An 11,453-nucleotide genomic window follows, 5' to 3' on the forward strand; every position below is an offset into this window, starting at 1 on the left:
TCGGGAGCAATGGCCTAAAAATGGAACTTTGAATTATAATACATTGTTACAATTAATGTTGATTTTGAGGTGACCAGGAAAATGGGATGAAGTACTATATACAGATACGTTTTTCACTTTAAGAAACCACCCAGAGCGGCAGACAGAATGTGAAATTAATATAGCTCTGCCAGATCCCTAATTTTGGCTTTGAAAAAGGACAGAGAAAACCAGAAAGCTAAGAAGGAGAGATGTTGTTCAGCCTGTGATATTGGAAAAATTATAAATCACAGTTACCTCTGAGAGGAGCATCCTCTATATCTGTCCTATCAGATATTGATAAGGAGGAGGAGATTCTGTCACTGGCAACAAGCAGCACATTCACATTAACTCAGAAGTGCTGTTGCAGAGGCAGGCATCTGTAACCCCTGCAGAGCAGGGTGAGCAGCCGTGAGAAGGAAAAAAAACAAGAGAAAACTGGGAAAGGAGGGGAGCTCGCGCAGCTCCTCTGTTTGAGCAAGGGATGAGTGCTGGGGCAGGCAAACAAGTGGGAACAGACATGTTGATAGACGGGACTGAGGGGTTGTTGAATCTTTTGAAACTGGTGAAGGAGGAATGTCGGGCAAAGGTGGGGGAAGTGGGTTCTTCTCCTATGGGACCGGATCGGTGTGTGTGTGCTGTGGAGAGTTTTGGACGCTGGAAGTGAGACTGCCCTCGGGGGAGAGTGCCATGGAGTGACTCCGGTGGCTGAATTGAAACTAGACTGACAAGGGACCTGGGGAATCTACCCTAGTAGATCCACTGGTTAAAATGAAACTAGAGACCAGAGGAAATAAAGTGGAATTTTAGTGGATACAGGAGCAACTTATTCGGCGTTAATTCAGAGGGAAAAGAATTCGTTACAGATGTGGGAGCTACTGGCCACCAAGGAAAAGAAAAACAAAACAAAACAAAAAAAAAAGAAAGGCAAAAAGAAGCACAAATTGGAAAAACAAATAAGAATGCATAAAATTTTTATGCATACTAAATTCTTGGAAATCCTTATTAGGACAAGAAGCAACATTTAAAGAAGGCAAAATGGAATTAAAGAGTTAAAAATCAATTAACTGCAGTTTTGAGTTTATCTTTAATTCAACAGAAAAAGCGAAGAGGAGGACCTCCCTGAAATAGAAGAAATCCTTAATCCAGGTATATCTGGGACTATGGCATCTGAAGTTCCAGGTAAAGCGAAAAATGCTTTACCTGTTAAAGTAGGAATAAAAAGGGGGGTCTGGCCAATTAGAATAAAACAATAGCCCCCAAAGTTGCAGGAAAGGGAATTAAAAAAAATCATTAATAAATTTTAAAATATAAATTCGTAATTGAATATGAATTGGAATACAATACTCCTATCTTGCCAGTAAAGAAAAGTTGCAGATTGGTTCAAGATCTCAGGAATCAACAAATTTGTAGATGATATTCAGTAATAGCTAATCCGTATTGACTAAATCGAATCAAAAATGATGATGCAGACTTTGGATGCATGATTATGGTGTTCTGGTAAGACCCCTCTATGAACTGTTAAAAGAAACCCCTCTCTCTTTGGAATGGACTGATTCAGCAGAGGAGGGCTTTAGAAATTTAAAAGCAGAGCTAATGAGAGCTGCAGCTCTGTGACTTCTGGATGTGACTAAATCCTTTTGGCTATATTCCTATGAAGAACAGGGAATAGCATTGGTGGTCCTTCCTCAGAAAGGAGGACCCTGTAAGAGAACAGTGGTGTATTTTTCAAAACAGCTGAACGAAGCAAGCAAAGGACAGCCTGGATGCCTAAGAGCTGTGGCAGCAGTTGTCATGAATGTTGAAAAGGCCCACATATTTACCTTGGGAAAAAGTTTACTGTACTAGTGTCCCGTGTTGTATCAACTGTCCTGGAACAGAAAGAAGCCCACTGGTTATATCCTTCATGTCTTTTTGTGGTCACTAATGTCCATTCACCATCCTTTTGCAGGAAAAAACAACGGAATTATTAACACATGACTGCTTGGCCACTATATGAAACTGTATATGCAAGCCAACCAGATTTGAAAGAAACCTCTGGAACATGCTCTGGAATTGGCTAAAGACAAAAGGATAAATATTTGGACTGATTCTAAATATGCATTTGGTGTGGTCCATGCACATGGTGCCATCTGGAAAGAATGAGGACCTGTGAATACACAGGAGAAACAGATTAAACATGCTACAAAAATTCTGTGACTTCTGAAAGATGTTCAACTACCTGAGGAAGTAGCTATTATGTATTGTCGAGGGCATCAACAAGGTTACTCTGATCAGAAAATTGGAAATAACAATCTAAACTCATTCCCTTAATCCCTGACAGCAAACTAACATTTGAGAAATCTAAACCTAGATATTCAAAGGAGGATAGAAAATTTATTGGAGATCTCAAAGGAGAGGAAAACAAAGAAGATTGGGTTCAGATACCTGATGGACAGGAAGGAATCTATATACCATAGTTCAATTAGAGACAATGTCAGCTCTGTCTCAAGCATAATCCTAAAACTGAAAAAAGAAATCAAATTGGTACAACTGGGGATGAAGTTATCCGGGACAGCACTGGCAAATACATTTTTCTGAATTACCGAGAAAAGGAGGTTACCAATATTTGTTTGTGTTAACGAATACTTTTTTTAAGGTGGCCAGAAGCATTCCCTTGTAGAATAAATAATGCAAGACAAGTAATTGGAACATTGTTAAACAGTACAATACCTTGTTTAGGAATACCAGAGGCAATTTCTTCTGACCAAGGTTCGCCCTTTAGTGCAAAATAGTTACAAGAAATTAGCAAAAAATTACAAATTGGCTGGCAGCTACATGTTCCGTACAGGCCTCATGCCAGTGGGCAAGTAGAAAAGATGATCAAACAACAGATTAGTAAAATATGTCAAGATATTGGTATCAAGCCTTGCCACTGGCTCTTTTAAGAATTCGAAGTAAACCTCGGTCAAAAGAAGAGGCTATCCCATGTAAAAATTTTATATGAAGGACCATATCAGTCCCAGTTCAAAGGACAAAGTCTTCTGGAAGTGGGAGCAGGTTATCTCCTAGAGTTTCTGGTCAATCTGGGAAAGCAATTAGAAGTAATAAGAGAATACTGAGGACAAGAGTGAGAGGCATGGATTATCCGACTCCCCCTTTTAGATCCAGAGACTGGGTTTATGTTAAGAATTTTTCAGGAGATCCTCTACAGAAGAAGTGGAGCGGACTGTACCAGATAATATTGACCACCTTTACAGCAGTGAAGATGAAGGAACAACCTTTCTTCAAAAACTAAGAAAGCACCAGAACCAGAGAAGACATGGCGGATCGAACCTTCAGGACCTTCATATATGAAATTGTATCAGTCATAATTTGGATTTATGTGATAACTGACACACCAGCTTGGGACCGATACTTATACCTGAAATTAATGCAGAATGTTACTAAAGTTATTAATTGTAGCTACTGTTGGGTGTGTGCACAGTTGCCTGAATCAGGAGAAGATCAGGGCCTTCCATTAATTGGCGTTCCAATTTTCAACACTATCTCATGGACAATTTTTAGATTTGGAATCCAAGTAAAGAATATTATACCTGTATACAAAGATGTATTACACCAGGAACCAGAATAGGAGGCTATGTTTGTTTAAATGCCACAGGTACAGGTAACTATTCAAATTGTAATCAAACTACTAATATAGATGGCATTGTGGTTCAGTGGTGGCCTGTTCCTGAAGGGAAAGGATGGTATTGGTTAAGCAAGGGTTTAACCCTATTGCTGAACGGAATACTGCATTTCATAGTTTTGTGAGATGGCTAATTCCATCTTTGGGAATAAAGAGGTCCTCCTTCCCCTCTACTCTGCCCTGGTGAGACCGCATCTGGAGTATTGTGTCCAGTTCTGGGCCCCTCAGTTCAAGAAGGACAGGGAGCTGCTGGAGAGAGTCCAGCGCAGGGCAACAAAGATGATTAAGGGAGTGGAACATCTCCCTTATGAGGAAAGACTGAGGGAGCTGGGTCTCTATAGTTTGGAGAAGAGGAGACTGAGGGGTGACCTTATCAGTGTCTATAAATATATAAAGGGGGAGTGTCACGAGGACGGAGCCAGGCTCTACTCAGTGGCAAACAACGATAGGACAAGGGGTAATGGGTACAAACTGGAACACAAGAGGTTCCACTTAAACTTGAGAAGAAACTTCTTCTCAGTGAGGGTGACGGAACACTGGAACAGGCTGCCCAGGGAGGTTGTGGAGTCTCCTTCCCTGGAGACATTCAAAACCCGCCTGGACGCATTCCTGTGTAACATTATCTAGGTGTTCCTGCTCCGGCAGGGGGATTGGACTAGATGATCTTTCGAGGTCCCTTCCAATCTCTAACATACTGTGATACTGTGTGAATAAGTGAATTAGAAAAAGCAATTATAAATATCTCATCAACCCTAGAGGAAATAGAAAGTAAAACCATTGATATAATCCAAGGGGAACGTGAATCAATGAAAATTGCTGTTCCTGAAACAGATCTGGAGGAAATCTGGAAACAAACTAAAATATTTCATAAAATGGCCAAGGATGATACCTCCTGGGGGTTTGAAGAAATGTGGAAAAAGTTACCTTCATGGTTACCAGATCTCTCCTGGTTAAGGCAACAGGTTGCAGGAATATTAATATTAATTGTTTTAATATTGATTATTTGTGGTATAACAAAATTTTCTTCCTGAAATTGTAAACTATCTATGATAAATTATGAAGATTGAAAGAAGAAATGAAATTTAAATATCAAGTAGAAACAGGAAACTATTTCAAAAAGACTCTGGATGGTAATGGCAGTATATAAAATGCAAAAGAATTTGCAAAAGGCCAGAAAAAGGGGGTATAGACATTTGTTGGTACTAACAAACACCTTTTCAGGTTGGCCAGAAGCCTTTCCAACTAGAAGCGTACAATCCTGGGAGGTAACAAAGATATTGTTACAGGATGGTTGTGAGGATTTCGAAGGTATGTGCTGCATGAACACATCTGAATCAATTCATGCTAAGCTGTGAAAATTGCAGGAAAATATGCAAGAGTTTAGAATTGTTGGAGGCGGATTGGTTGAACGGCTAAATAACCTAGGAGTTACTGGATGGTTCAGGGAAATACTTAAACAAGGCCTTCTAAGCTTAGCTATAGGACTACTCATTTTAATGATTGTACCTTGCATAATACAATGTATATTGAAATCACTTCATAAATTGATAGAAGGAACATGGATAGCTTTGTCATAAATAATTTAGTAAAAGAATTTACTCACTTTATAGAAAAAGGGGGGATTGATACAGGGTTAACCAATGTACAAGGGGGTTGTGCAAGGGGGTTGTACAAGCGGGTTAGAGGAATTTGCTTCCTTAAACAAAAGTATTGGCTGTACTTATCATGCCTACTAAGCAGAACAAAGGCATTAACTATTGATAAGGAAAAGCAGACACCTGGTTCTATTCTACTGATAAGCAGCTATTGATAAGGAAAATCTATTGATATGGGGGAGAAGCAGAAGGTTTATGGCTGGGACACCGACCAAACCCTAAGGCCATATGTGAAGACTAAAAGGTGAAAAGTTCAAGAAGAGGAAGACTCAGTTACTTCATCTTGAGACCCCTGCCCATGACCAGAGGGGTCACTTCGCAGGCAGAAAGGACCTTCTAGCTCATTATAATACGAAGCAGGAATAGGACATGAATATGTATAGGCGTATTGTGCAACCTTATGAATATATATAACTTTAGAGAATAAATGTAGAGGGAAACAACACCGAGGTACACATGACTTTGAGGAACTATCCCTGTGCGTTTCAGTGCTGAATAAAAAGCATACCTACTTTGCAACTTTAACGAGTTGTGGAGTCAATCCGCGTATCATCACAAGTGTTCATAATGCTTAATGCTGAACATGTGTCTTGTCTGTGTCAAAAGACAGAGTATTTACATGAGTTTCAGCAGTAAATTAAGTACAGACTAGTGAGCTTGGGTACAAAAATAGTACAGTCCCGACAGTACTCTATTCAACACAGACTAGTGGCACATTTGCAAGGCTGAAATGCCATTCTGCAGTAGCTATGTTGTTAAAAATACTGGAACGTTTTCTAAAGGAAGTTGAAGCTTTCAACACTGTCCCGCATGACATCCTTGTCCTTAAATTGGAGAGACATCAGTCTGATAGATGGACCACTCAGTGGATAAAGAACTGGCTGGATGGTGACACACAAAGAGTTGTGGTCAATGGCTCAATGTCCAGCTGGAGACCAGTAACCAGTGGTGGTCCTCAGGGATCTGTGTTGGGCCTGGTCTTGTTCAACATCTTTGTTGGTGACATGAACAGTGGAATTGAGAGCCCCCTAAGCAAGTTTGCTGATGACACCAAGCTGTGTGGTTCAGTTGATATGCTGGAGGGAAGGAATGCCACACAGAGTGACCTTGACACACTGGTGAGGCAGGCTGATGCCAGCTATATGAAATTTAACCATGCCAAGTGCAAAGTCCTACACCTGGGTTGGGGCAATCCCAGGCACAGCTACAGGTTGGGCAGAAAAGAGATTCAGAGCAGCCCTGTGGAGAAGGACTTGGGGGTGTTGGTCGATGAGAAACTTAGCATGAGCTGTCAGTGTGCACTTGCAGCCCAGAAAGCCAACCATATCCTGGGCTGCATCAAAAGGAGCGTGACCAGCAGGTCGAAGGAAGTGATCCTCCCCTCTACTCTGCTCTTGTGAGACCTCACTTGGAGTATTGTGTGCAGCTCTGGAGTCTTCAAAATAAAAAGTACATGGAACTGTTGGAACAAGTCCAGAGGAGGACCATGAGGATGATCAGGGGACTGGAGCACCTCCCATATGAAGATAGGCTGAGAAAGTTGGAGCTGTTCAGCTTGGAGAAGGCTGCATGGAGACCTCATAGCAGCCTTCCAGTATCTGAAGGATACAAGGATGCTGGGGAGGGACTCTTCATTAGGGACTGTAGTCATAGGACAAGGGGTAATGGATTCAAACTTAAAAAGGGGAAGTTTAGATTGGATATAAGGAAGAAGTTCTTTACTGTGAGGGTGATGAGGCACTGGAATGGGTTGCCCAAGGAAGTTGTGAATGCTCCGTCCCTGGCGGTGTTCAAGGCCAGGTTGGACAGAGCCTTGGGTGATATGGTTTAGTGTGAGGTGTCCCTGCCCATGTCAGGGGGGTTGGAACTTGATCTTAAGGTCCTTTCCAACCCTAACTATTCTATGATTCTAAGTTGCAGTAACCTTATGAGCACAATACAGACATACATGGTCTCCCACCACACCTTCCTAGGAAAATGAATTCTTTTTGCTGCAGTTATCCCATTAATCTTGTGTAGACACAGGGTACACGCTGGACAGGGGCGTAATCATTATCATCATGGCTTGACTTCGTGAACGAAGATTTGGGAAGAGCTTTATCCGTGCTTAATACAAGTGCGCTGATGACTAAAAAGGCCAATGTAAGATAGGCAAATCCGGTTGCAAAAAGCACAGTGAAAGGTCTGCTTGGGTGCTATAGGCGGGGAGCGATTCTTTCTACGTTGTCTTTTCTCCTTGAGACTAATTTCTGCGTGAGTTCTCAAAGGAGACAATGGCATTATGGAGCGACCAATGTCCTGAACTGCCTGCATGCAGGGTTGGGTCTGCGACTTGCAGTGCACCTTATCACTTGCCGTTTCGACCCTTGCCTGTTGCTACAGGGCTTTGCAAGTGTGGGTAAACCCTTCGGGCCTGTGCAGTGGATTTTTTGGGTGAGGCGCAGCGTGCGCAGAACTGGCCCCACCCTTTACACCTGAGGTTTATCTGCCAGGGCCTAGCAAGCTTGGATGGTGACAGCAAAGTCCTCAGGTCGTAAGTTTGACTAGATGTCCTGGGTTCAGCAGTAGCAGTCATGTTTTTTCCTTTGTGTTAACTGGTGCAGTGCTGTGTTTTGACTTCTAGTTTGAGAACAGTGTTGGTGAAGCCGATGTTTTCAGTTGTTGCTAAGTGATGTTTACCCTGACCAAGGACTCTGTGAGGCTCATGCTCTGCCAGGGAGGAGGGGAAGCTGTGAGGAAGCAGAGACGGGGCGCCTGACCCGGGCTAGCCGGGGAGGTATTCCATACCACAGCACGTCATGGCCGGGGTGGGGGGTAACTGGGAGTTACCCGGAAGGACAGGGGCTTCCGGGTGGAACTCGCTTTCTTGGCCGGTGGTATCGTATTCTCTTCTCTTGTTATTTTCCCTTATCATTGTTTTAGCTGATAGTAGCGGTGGTGATTTGTTGCTGGACTGTTCTTGTCTCAACCCGTAGGAGTTGCACTCTCTCGATCCTCCTCCCCGTTCCTCCGGGAGCGGGGAAGGGGAGAGCCCCGGTGCAGGGGGGGGGGAGACGGACACGGACCTTGATTGTTGTCAGCTCGGCACCACTCACTGGGAGTGAGTGAACAAGTTACCTGACTGGGTTTAAACCACGACACTAGACTATCCTTCTATTAGATGGATGGCCTTACAGAGCTAAACGAGCTCCATATGCCCGGGCTTGAAGTTAGAGTTGGCCTTCTCCTAGGATGGTTGCCCAAAGGCTAGTGATCCCATCCTGCCCATGGACACACTTTGTCTGACCCTTCACTTGAGACCTGTCTGGCATGGGAGACCCTACCGGAGGCATATGCCACCACCAGCATAGCTCCCAACCTCACAAGGGCATGCAAGCTCTTTCCCCACGACAAGGGGGTGTCCGTGAAAGAGAATGTGTCACTAATGTCAATACAAAAGTTGTATTTCACAGTATCCCAAAAAGGCTGAGGTAGCAAGGGACTGGTAGGTAATTTTTAAAAGTAGACATTATAGATGAGATACTTTTGGTGTCTGATTTATTTGTGGGTTGGGAGGGTTTTTTGGGTCCCCCCACCTTGTTTGGTATGGTTGTTTGGTTTTTTTTTTTAAATCATCTTTCCTGACAGGTGTTTGTTCTAACTAATTCCTACTAGTACTGGAGGAAATTATAAAAATGAACACAAGGAGACTTAATCATGCCAGAATGCACATTCAAATGACTTCTTACTGTGCTCATCTACAACAAAAGACATGTAAGTTACACACAAAGCACACACTACTTTTTAATTTAACCCTTGCAGAGAGAAGCAGACCCACCTGGTTTTAGATTAAACATGATCAAGTTTTACTTTCATAAAATTCACCTTCAATCAGCATGTACTCTGAAATCTGATCTTTTTAGCATCTCTAGACTTTTACCTTCAAAACAGGATTAACAGAAAGCTTTTTGTAAGGAGTTATTTTGCATAGTGACCAACGTGTGTAGCTAGATTATATACAGAATAAATGCGAACATCACAAGTATGAAGGAAGAAGGAGTGAGAACACCAGCTTTTTTCCCCTCCTCAAAATTCAAGAAAAATTAACATATTCAAATTAACTACGCACAAATTCAAGGAAAAGTGAACCAACAATGATGAATTTACACAGAGAAGCAAAATACTTCTTGGAGGCAAAGGACAGAGTAAGGGGAAAAAAATTGTCCCCCCTTCTTCCCACCTCTGTAAGTATTACCTGTGATGGGTGATGATCTCTCAGCACATTTAGCATGCAAGAGTTTTCGACTAATAAATATGAAGTTACAGGGACATGATTTACATGCAGCGGGAACTTGGGAAACAGAAGACATTTCTGATCATGTCAAATTATGACAAAATTCCTGTCCAATGAACAAAAACCGCTAGTAACTTGCATTTTGTCCTTGGAGCTACCTGTTCAAATTCATTCTATAGTGGAAATTATGGCCCGTGCTATTATATAATTGTATTTAAGCATAGTAAAAAACAGGTTCTGCTATGAATCACCCGCCAAGCCTTTTCTTTATGCAGCTGTTAGAAACCAAGCTTGAAACATAGAGCTTGTGACTGCTTTATACTATAAACTCTCTTCCCCAGACTGTCAGGAAGAGGGTAGAGGAAAGTAGAGAGCAGTAAAGCAAGGGTGAACTAGAGTAGTGTCGTGGTTTAAGCCCAGCCAGTAACTCAGAAGCACACAACTGCTCACTCACTCCCTCCCCTTCCTCCCCCTGCTCCCAGAGGGATGGGGAGGAGAAACAAAAGAATGTAAATCCCACGGCTGAGATAAGAACAGTCCAGTAACTAAGGTATAACACAAAACTACTACTACTACCACCAGCAATAATAATGATAAGGGAAAATAACAAGGGGAGAGAATACAATTGCTCACCACCCACTAACTGATACCCAGCCCAACCCAAACAGCCATATCTGGGCCTCCCAGGTGACTCCCCCCAGTTTATATACTGGGCATGACATGCTGTGGCATGGAACACTCCTTTGGCTCTTTTGGGTCAGGTGTCCTGCCTCTGCTGCTTCCCGGCTTCCTTTGCCCCTCCTCACTGGCAGAGCATGAGAGACTGCAAAGTCCTTGATTGGGGCAAGCATTAGTTAGCAACAACTAAAACACTGATGTGTTATCAGCACTGTTCTTAGACTAAAGTCAAAAACATAGCACTGTACCAGCTACTGAGGAGAAAAATTACTACTACAGCTGAACCCAGGACAAGTAGAAATACAATTTCTCTTCAAAACTCTGAAACATCCCCAGTCAAATCAGTCAGACATTCCCAGGTTTGCTTCCTTTATTTACTTTTGAAAAATGGTTTAAAAAAAGAAAAGTATGAATTTGAAGTGTCAGTACATTCTCAATCCATTCACTTTTGGAAGCATCTGAAAGCAACCGCTCTACAGAGCAGGAGCAGCTTCAAACAGGAGGTACAATAGACCCAAAGCAAACCAGGTGCATTTGTACCACACTCTACAGCAACCTGCAGATGAGGCTGGGTGGTTACACAAGGGCCTAGTTAAGGCAAAATGCAAATAATCTACCACAGCTAGGCAAAGTTGACTGCAGACTAAAAGGTTTGAGACTCTAGTGCTTCTCCTCAGCTGAGCTGTCAGGAGCAGTACAGTCCCCCAGCATGTCGATTTAAAACAAGATGAGAACAGCTGGAAATACCACATTTACATGGAAAAAAGACAAAAACCTTATTCTGAACAATTAAAAAAAAGGGATGCTGATAAATTACAAACTTAATTACTTTCACTTAAAGCTGAGATCTTTTAAAGTAATAAGGAATACACAATATTGCTTTGATTAGGTTTAAGACTGAAAACAAATCAAAGCAAGTTTAAAAGATCTGGAAAAGATCACACAATTAAGTCAAGTCATGTTGAAGCATGACAGTGGGGGAAAACAAGCAGGTGATAATTTCTGAAGGGTAATTCTTTAAGACAGATCTCTGCAAGTTTGCCAATGTCCACAGAAACAAAGAGGAGTACAGAACCATGACTGCCTGCTCAGTTTTACTGGACACACACAAGAACCAAATTTCAGCGTTCTACTGGCTAGGAAAAGACCTGCCAAATTAGTA

The sequence above is a fragment of the Pezoporus flaviventris genome, unplaced genomic scaffold, assembly GCF_033815535.1.
Source record: "Pezoporus flaviventris isolate CSIRO_AGI_PZ_B2104156 unplaced genomic scaffold, CSIRO_AGI_Pfla_v1 ptg000038l, whole genome shotgun sequence".
Taxonomy (NCBI): domain Eukaryota; kingdom Metazoa; phylum Chordata; class Aves; order Psittaciformes; family Psittacidae; genus Pezoporus; species Pezoporus flaviventris.